General features: G+C 43.5%; 1 long non-coding RNA gene across 2 annotated transcripts; it reads right to left on the bottom strand.

The window, feature by feature from the left end:
• Positions 1-214: 214 nt before the first annotated feature.
• LOC110503013 (uncharacterized) lies at positions 215-9,401 on the bottom strand. 2 transcript variants are annotated; one of them, XR_016491165.1, is made up of 3 exons: positions 9,242-9,401; positions 8,415-8,539; positions 215-5,124 (listed from the first exon to the last, which is right to left on the bottom strand). It is a non-coding gene; the product is annotated as an uncharacterized LOC110503013 (long non-coding RNA). The 2 variants fall into 2 exon arrangements; XR_002470415.3 differs by lacking the exon at positions 9,242-9,401 and adding an exon at positions 9,055-9,200.
• Between the last annotated feature and the right edge of the window lie 300 nt (positions 9,402-9,701).

The following is a 9,701-nucleotide window of genomic DNA, read 5'->3' as shown; positions in this document are numbered from 1 at the left end:
AGTGCCCATCCAAGGCTCAAGGTCATGCCACAGATACAATTATGTCAAATCATGTTACATCTACCATAGCTTTGATTGTACTGATCATGTCAACATCATACTTTCAAAATCTTAGCTAGCAAGCTAGACAAGCAGTCAGCTTCCTGAATCATGTCGACAATCTACTGGCAAATTCTTTTCATATGAAAATAAATTATTTTTAAAAGGAGGAGTTCGAATTTCTTGTTGTTGTTGTCATTTATGGGAAGAAGTACCTGTGCCGAGCACTTTCAGGCCTACCTCCTTGAAGGGTTGGTTGGGTGGAATGAGGACCGTGCCGAAGCTGCAGCGGAGGGGGTGGGGCAGAAGCAGACCCTGCACTGCAATGATGGTGTAGCCCAGTACACCATCAATGAGTTGAGCTCATGGGCTGCAGTCTTGTCAAGGATCACACAAGGCCTGCAAAGTACACTGGTATGTATTTATAAATTATATAATTATACACACACACTAAAACATGTGCAGTTCTGTTTATGTACAACTCTCTTTTTTGTTGTCTCTCTGTTTATTAAGAGGAACTCATTGGGGTCGAGTATCTCTTCTCCCAGACCGATGGTGACCAGAAGCTGGAGTCCAACCTCGGTAAGGACCCGGATGTCCCAGACGGGACACCTGATTCTCTGATCCTCTACGCAGACGACACCATTCTGTATACTTTTGGCCCTTATTTGGACACTGTGAAAACTAACCTCCAGATGAGCTTCAATGCCATTCAACTCTCCTTCCGTGGCCTCCAACTGCTCTTAAATGCTAGTAAAACTAAATGCATGCTCTTCAACCGATTGCTGCCCACAACTGCCCGCCCGTCCAACATCACTACTCTGGACGGTTCTGACTTAGAATATTTGGACAACTACAAATACCTAGGTGTCTGGTTAGACTGTAAACTCTCCTTCCAGACTCACATTAAGCATCTCCAATCCAAATTTAAATCTAGAATCAGCTTCTTTTTTCAGAACAAAGCATCCTTCACTCATGCTGCCAAACATACCCTCGTAAAACTAACCATCCTACCGATCCTCGACTTCGGCGATGTCATCTACAAAATAGCCTCTACTCAGCAAATTGGATGCAGTCTATCACAGTACCATCTGTTTTGTCAGCAAAGCCCCATATACTACCCACCACTGCGACCTGTACACTTTCGTTGGCTGGCCCTCGCTTCATACTCGTCGCCAAATCTACTGGCTCCAGGTCATCTATAAGTCTTTGCTAGGTAAAGCCCCGCCTTATCTCAGCTCACTGGTCACGATAGCAGCACCCACCCGTAGCACGCGCTCCAGCAGTCATATCTCACTGGTCACCCCCAAAGCCAATTCCTCCTAGGTCCGCCTTTCCTTCCAGTTCCCTGCTGCCAATGACTGGAACGAACTGCAAAAATCACTGAAGCTGGAGACTCATATCTCCCTCACTAACTTTAAGCACCAGCTGTCAGAGCCGCTCACAGATCACTGCACCTGTACCTCATACTGATTATTTATTTATCTTGCTCCTTTGCACCCCAGTATCTCTACTTGCACATTCATCTTCTGCACATCTATCACTCCAGTGTTTACTTGGTATATTGTAATAATTTCGCCACTATGGCCTATTTATCGCCTTACCTCCCTTATCCTACCTCATTCGCACACACTGTATATATACTTTTTCTACTGTATTATTGACTGTATGTTTGTTTATTTCATGTGTAACTCTGTTGTTGTATGTGTCGAACTGCTTTGCTTTATCTTGGCCAGATCGCATTTGTAAATGAGAACTTGCTCTTAACTAGCCTACCTGGTTAAATAAAGTTGAAATAAAAAAATGTATTTGAGGAAAGAGAGGGAGAGGAGGACGACCTGGGAGTGCTTGAGGAGGAGGATGACCGCACCATCTCCTTGCACGTGCTCAATGACAGTCTCCTGTCACGTTCTGACCTTTATTCCCTTTGTTTTGTCGTTATTTAGGATGGTCAGGGCGTGAGTTGGGGTGGGCAGTCTGTTTTTCTATGATTTTGGGATTTCTATGTTTCGGCCTAGTATGGTTCTCAATCAGAGGCAGGTGTCATTTGTTGTCTCTGATTGAGAATCATACTTAGGTAGCCTGGGTTTCACTGTTTGGTTGTGGGTGATTGTCTATGTCTAGTTGCATGTTAACACTATGTTTCATTAGCAGTCACGGTCGTTTGTTGTTTTGTTAGCTTGTTCAGTTTAGGTCGTGTTTTTCGTCATTCAATAAAAGGAATGCATTCATACCCCGCTGCGCTTTGGTCCGCTTCACACAACGATCGTGACAGTCTCCCACCAGTCCCTCCACTCAGGAAGGCCACTCCACTGCCCACTGAGCCCACTCAACCCATCCCAGGTACCTGTCATCACACCCCCTGATGACACTACTGAGGAGGTGGAAACTGCACCCGCTGCCAGTCAGGACACAGAGGATGACTGCCTATCCACATCCTAAACAGCTCACATTGCTTAAGTTTCCTTCCATTCGTTAACTATTAATCTGACTAGTAATCCAACCCTTCCCCATGACTCTTCTATTTCCAGGAGTACAGAGGACCTGATGGGGTGGATACCAGCACGTGGTCCTCCTGCCCAAGAGTCCGGTGAGGCTGCTGGAGGGGCCATGGAGCTCTAATAGGCACATAGAGGAGATCATGGCTCTCTGGGGAAATCTTCCAGAGAGAGACAAGGCGGCAGTCTCCTACCCCGAGACGTTCCGGGACCGAGTCCTGCAGGGGCGCTTCAACAATTCAAAGACCTCAACTGTGAAGGGGGAAGAGAGTTTGAAGCAGTACGTACTGCACATTGTTCTAAACTCACTACACACATAAAGACATGAGTGTATTTCTCATTAACGTGATGTTCCCTTTTGTTAACTTAATCTACCTTCAGCTCCCTGCTTGGGCAAGGCTGTGGACCTGCTCAGTGGCTCAACACCACTGAGCTGGTGCTTGGATGGTGCTTGGAAACCGGGTCAGCAGGTGGGCTGCCATCTTGGGGGACTACAGGAGAATCAGGATCATGGTGCTGGGCAGCCCAAACTTGAATACCGACAATGTTGCAACTGTTCATATTAATATTTTGGTATATTTTATGTATAGTTCACTGGTTGACAGTGTTGGAGAGAGTGACCCTGCTCCAGACCCGGGACAGCATGACTGCAGAGAGGGAGGAGTCAGGTCCCTTCCACGCTGCAGCCAGGAGCACATCACCGCTGCCAGAGGACAGAACGGGGCAGGCTACACAGTGTGGCAGAACAGCCACTAGTCAGCCACTGCCACCTCTACCGCCACCCAGTCTGCCTATCACCTCCCTCCCTACAACTCCAGTCTACCTGCCCTCAACCTCCACTCCTCTTCCCCCTCCTGCTGGTGGACCCAAGGTCTCCAGGACCACCAAATGGAGGAGGAGGTGGAATCTGGGACTAGAGTCAGAGAGCATAAGCCAAACTTCTGAATTTGGACACAGTATGTATGGTACTGTGCGATTCTGTGCCACTACCTCTGGCTGCCAAACTGTGGAGGAGTGACTGGCACTCATGAGGTCCCAGCATGGTGCTAGCCAGGGCCAGTAAACTCTGACTGGTGTGTACATTTTAAAGTAGTTTTTGTACATATGTTATTTCTCGTTTATTTATTTTTTACAACATTCATCGTTACTCTCTTGTACATTTATTTCATTTTAAATCACTTTAACTTGTACAGTAGGTGTAGGGGACATCATACTGGGTTGGTGCACACATGACATTCCCTGTGAAATAAATAATTCAATGCAAGCTCTTTTTCTCCCTTGAAATTCATTTTTATTTGTCATACACTCTATAATGTTCAACAAATAAAAAGACAAGTAAATCAGTCATAATTGTCCTAGTCAATAAACACACTGTTTACAGAGTTGTAACACACACAACAAAAAAATAGTCAGGTTCTACTCAGAGATTTGAGATGACCAGCAGATACTACAGGTGACAGCAGGGAGTCTACCCCCCCAGCGATGCCCACTAATCTCCGATTGGTTGCTGCACATCTTCACTTGTTGCAGTTTGGGAGAGTCTCAGGGATAGTCTCAGTTTCCCAAGATCTATTACTCAATATGAATAGAGGTTTCAATAGGGCAGGCTTTGGGACTATCATCAATGCAGTCTATAACTCTACAGACCGTAAACATAGAAGGTAACATGTTTTAACATTAGTTTCTATATATCGGAATATTTGTTATCCACCCTTTCAGTGTATCGGCTAATTCTTTATTTTGGTTATCACAGCTACATAGGCTGGATAAGGCAGCTCAACACCTTGAGAAGGAGGAGGAGGAAAGCGCAAAAGGCCCAACTGGAGTGTGACAGAACAAAAAGTTACCTGAGGGAAAGAGAGGAGAGAGCCCAGTGGCGTGTTGGAAAATAAGGACCAACCTCCACACCTGACATGTAGCTGTCCATGGCGGCCTCCAGTTCTGAACAGGCAATTCCCCAATGGAGAGGTCTTTATTTATTTTTTATTATATATTTTTTTTATTCCATCAATGTAGTTAATCTTACAAAAATAAACAATTCAAACAATAAATAATCAATACAACTTGTTAATGAAAAGAAAAACAATAAATTACCCAAAAAATGAATGTGTTCGTTAAAATAACCTGTAACAATCACGTTTAAATATAGCAATATATTGTGTTCATTAAGACACTAATGCCTGTTTGTCCTTCTGTAGACAAGAAACCGATACCAGCTCCAACCGGGTTGTCCCCCCTCCCCTCCCTCACACCTGAAATTCAGCCGTCCATGTTTGCCCCCAGTTCTGAACAGACACCCCCCCAAAGGTGAGTTCTCTTAAATTCACATTTGTGTGTTTGACTATAGCAATTTCCCTTTGTGTAATGTGTTATAATAAGCCACTATCTGTGTGTCCCTCTGTAGACAAGAACCTGAAGCCAGCTCCATCCAGAAACAACAAGGGAGCTCAGAGGACAGCTAAGCGGCACCTACCAACAAGCAAACCCCCTAATGCTAGAATTGCTGCCTCATCCACCCTCGTAAAAGGCCTCCCCCTGGCCAGGTCCACAGATTTGAGGAGGAGAGATGTGAAGGCTGGTAATGGACCTGTGAGAAAGAGGAGGTTACCTGTTGCTTTCCCCTGCAAGATATGTGGCAAGCCTAAAAGAAAAGAATTTGGCCACAGCCAATACAGGGGAGAGCACTTTTGTGAGGCAGCAGGGGTAGGCAAAACTGCTGAACTTCTGAGCAAGGAACTTAAAAGTTAGCTTTTTTATATGGCACATATTGCACTTTTACTTTCTTCTCCAACACTGTGTTTTTGCATTATTTAAACCAAATTTAACATTTCCTTATTTATTTGAGACTAAATATATTTTATTTATGTATTATATTAAGTTAAATTAAGTGTTCATTGTTCATTCAGTATTGTTGTCATTGTCATTTATTACAAATATTTATATAAAAATCGGCCGATTAATCAGTATCGGCTATTTTTGGTCCTCCAATAATCGGTATCGGCGTTGAAAAATCATAATCGGCCGACCTCTGTTTTATGTCTGGTTTGATTTAGTGTGATGACCTTTTGCATGCATGTGAGTGCGCGTGTGAAAGAGTGAGATGGTGTGGTTCTTGTCGGGACCAGATTCAGATGACAGTACTCTTCAATGACAGTTATCTACAAATTCCCTCCCATCCTACCGCTGACCCCTCCCTTGGTGAGTGGTCTCTACAGTCTTCTGCTTCACTATGGCCTCACTGTCCCACCCTAGCGTCAGCCCTCTCGATCACTGTGACCCGCTACCCTGTTTCTCATGGAGTCGTATGAACATCCAGTGATGATTTTAGCATGTAAATCTTGGTGGGGCAAACTCAACAAAATGTTTTAGATGCATGCCAGCAAAGCCATTACACAACACTAAACAATACATCATTGCACTATAACGGTGACAAATGGTGCCCACAAACTGTTTTTGGCTTACATAAAGCTATCTCAACAGCAGAGCCTTCTTTTCTACACCATGGAGTGAATCCTTACCACTGCTACACATGGCAATCAGCGGAGCCTGGTCTAGCAGCGAAACAGTTCATTCAGGCTAATTTACTGCCTTTAAAAAAAACATAGCTAATATGGCTGACTTGCTTAAACAAATCTGGTTTCTACTGACATTTGAGATGTACAAACTATGGCATAAGGGGATGACAAGCGGATAAGAGGCAATCCGTAATTTTGATTAAGATAATGAGTGAGCTAGGGCAGACGTAGTCAATAACTATTTGTTTAGCACTTTTGAACTATACAGCGACAGAATTCAATATGGGCCGTTCTTACAGTATTCTCCCAGTACAACAAGACAGAACCGTAGGACAAATGAAAGAGGAACACAGTGCACTCTGAAGATATTCAGACCCCTTGACTTTTTCCACATTTTATGTTACAGCCTTATTCTAAAATGGACTAAAACATTTTTCTCCCCCTCAATCTACACACAATACTCCATAACGACAAAGCAAAAACAGGTTTTTAGAAATGTTGTCATGTAAAAATAACTATCATGAAATATCACATTTACATTGGTATTGAGCCTTTACTCAGTACTTTGTTGAAGCACCTTTGGCAGGGATTACAGCCTTGAGTCTTCTTGGGTATGACGCTAAAAGCTTGGCACATGTTTTTGTAGAGTTTCTCCCATTCTTCTCTGCAGATCCTCTCAAGCTCTGTCAGGCTGGATGGGGAACGTTGCTGCACAGCTATTTTCAGGTCTCTCCAGAGATGTATGTTCCGGTTCAAGTCTGGGCTCTGGCTGGGCCACTCAAGGACATTCAGAGACTTGTCCCGAAGCTACTCCTGTGCTGTCTTGGCTGTGTGCTTAGGGTCGTTGTCCTGTTGGAAGGTGAACCTTCGCCCCAGTCTGAGATCCTGAGCCCTCTGGAGCAGGTTTTCATCAAGGACATCTCTGTAATTTTCTCCGTTCAACTTTGCCTTGATCCTGACTAGTCTCCCATTCCCTGCCACTGAAAAACATTCCACAGCATGCTGCCACCACTACCATGATTCACCGTAGGGATGGTGCCAGGATTCAACCAGATGTGACACTTGGTATTCAGGCCAAAGAGTTCAATCTTAGTTTAATCAGACCAGAGAATCGTGTTTCCTATGATCTGAGAGTCCTGTAGGTGTTTTTTGTCAAACTCCAAGTTGCCTGGTATGTGCCTTTTACTGAGGAGTGGCTTCCATTTGACCACTATCATAAATGCCTGATTGGTGGAGTGCTGCAGAGATGGTTGTCCTTCTGGAAGGTCCTCCCATCTCCACAGAGGAACTCAGGAGCTAGCATTCTCAGAAGTCCCCTACATAATCATTACCTATAATACATCTCTACACTCAGCAAAAGAGTACCATCTGCACTGCTATTTTAGTTCATCTCAATCTCATAATATTGATATCAAATTCTCTCATCATTGACTTCATGTACCTGTTTCGGTATTTTGAGGGTTTTCTGTATATTTGTCTAATATTTGGTGGGGAATATTATTCTGTTTTAATGTTACTCCTGAATCACTATGATAAATAAAATAGTTTTTCTTGTGTGTATTTTTAACCGAGCTGAGATTTATTTTGAAGTGCAAAGTGTAGGAATACAGTTGAAATCAGTCATTGACACAGACATAGTGACGTAGCAGCAAGCTCGGAATAATGCAGACTGTTATTATTTTACTATTGTACTATTTTACTGTGTGACTTTCACCTTTACTTGAGTCATTTTCTATTTAGGTATCTTTACTTTCACTCAAGTAGGATATCCTTCTTCTGACACCGCCTAGTATATAGCTCCTGGATGGCAGGAAGCTTGGCCCCAGTGACGTACTGGCTCTGTCAGTGACCATCGGGTTCTTGGTCACCACCCTGACCAAGGCCTTTCTCCCCAGTTTGCTCAGTTGGAGGCCACTGTGTTCTTGGGTACCTTCAATGCTGCAGAAATGTTTTGGTATCCTTCCCCAGATCTGTGCCTCAACACAATCCTGTCTCGGAGCTCTTTGGACAATTCCTTCAACCTCGTGGCTTGGTTTTTGCTCTGACATGCACTGTCAACTGTGGGACCTTATATAGACAGGTGTGGGCCTTTCCAAGTCATGTCCGGTCAAATAATTTTGTCCCTTTCCCCCTCATAACTTAGCCTACTGTTTATTTTTTTATAAATTAGCAAAGATTTCTAAAAAACGTTTTTATTTGTCATTATGGGGAAATATTATGTATTCCATTTTAGAATAAGGCTTTAATGTAACAAAATGTGGAAAACGTCAAGGGGTCTGAATACTTTCCGAAGGCACTGTACACATATCAATGGCATATTATATAATTTATGCAGCAGCATACAATACATTTTTGGACTCACCTTGTGCCATGCTCACTTGAACAGGAAGGTGGTGCTGCAGTCCTTGTGGGCACATTTTGTCAAAATTTTGTCATCAAAGTCTGGCATTCTCTGGATTGATGGTGCTTTCAAGACAACTGGGAACTCTGTGGGAAAAACAAGATTGAATCAGGATGTCAGTGTTCTTCAGGACAGAGCTCTAGAAAGAGGACCGAGTTCCCGACATGGGAAGTTGGATGACCGTTCAAAACGGATTTTCCCAGTCGGAGCTCAGCTCTTTTTTTTTTTTTATCTGAGTTCGCAGTTGTGTTGAACTCACTGAAGTCTGAGATTACCCAGTTCCGAGTTTCCAGTTGTTTTGTACACGGCAGAAGTCATGCTGGTTTGACACCATGGCCAATGTTTTTAACCTTTTCTGGCACACGATGTTGACTGTAAATCTTTTTAACACTGTAAGTGAACTACATTGGCTGAATATCTAAATGTATAATAACGTTAACTAGTTAGCCAGCTAACTATAAATTATTACCGCCCTTTATTATACATTATTAGCTAGCGACAGGAAGTGTTTTCAAGAAAATCGATGACTGAAACTCAACTTAATTCCCCCTAAATACACAACTGTGTTCCGAAATCCGCGATGAAATACAGCTGACGTTACCTTTACGATAGTCTTTCTCACAAATACTCAGTAGCCTGTCAAAACTATATATTGAAGAAGCCTGAAGTTTAACTTTGTGGTGAGTCATTATTAGTAGCCCTAACAACAGAAGTATTAGTATTGTAGCGACCCGCACAGACAGCCGTGTGTTATGTGTTAGGCTATTAGTGGGTTGTGTTGTACTTACTAGTACCAAGTGTTCGCGGGGTCCGACATGCCAATCAACCTGCTATCTGCCAATCACGGGAATGCCTGGAATGTTCTGATGCCGGGGATCCTGGTGGTTGGCGGAGTGGCGTGGAGGGTGGTTTGGGCAGGGGGCTGGAGCATTGGAGGCTAAGACCAAGTTTAGCCATTGTTCGCTCTATTACGTTTGGGCTTCACAAGAGAAGGTCACGGTTGGTTTGTAGGGTACCTTTCAGTTATTTGGCGTGGGCTACGACCAAACAGTAGCCTGTGTTAAGTTGGGTTAATAGACCGTCAATTCGTTAACTCAATCCTCTGTCTGGACAATTGTTCCTTTATGATCTAGCCAGGTCATTACAGTATTAACACAAAACAAATAATATTGAGCTAGCTCTTATTTCATTCATACAGTGGCTTAAGATAGTATTCACCCCCCTGGCATTTCTCCTATTTTGTTGCCT

This window comes from Oncorhynchus mykiss, chromosome 23, assembly GCF_057628025.1.
Source record: "Oncorhynchus mykiss isolate SJ-2025 chromosome 23, ASM5762802v1, whole genome shotgun sequence".
Lineage (NCBI taxonomy): Eukaryota > Metazoa > Chordata > Actinopteri > Salmoniformes > Salmonidae > Oncorhynchus > Oncorhynchus mykiss.
The sequence above is the reverse complement of the archived record's forward strand: the minus strand, read 5'-3'. Positions and strand labels throughout refer to the sequence as shown.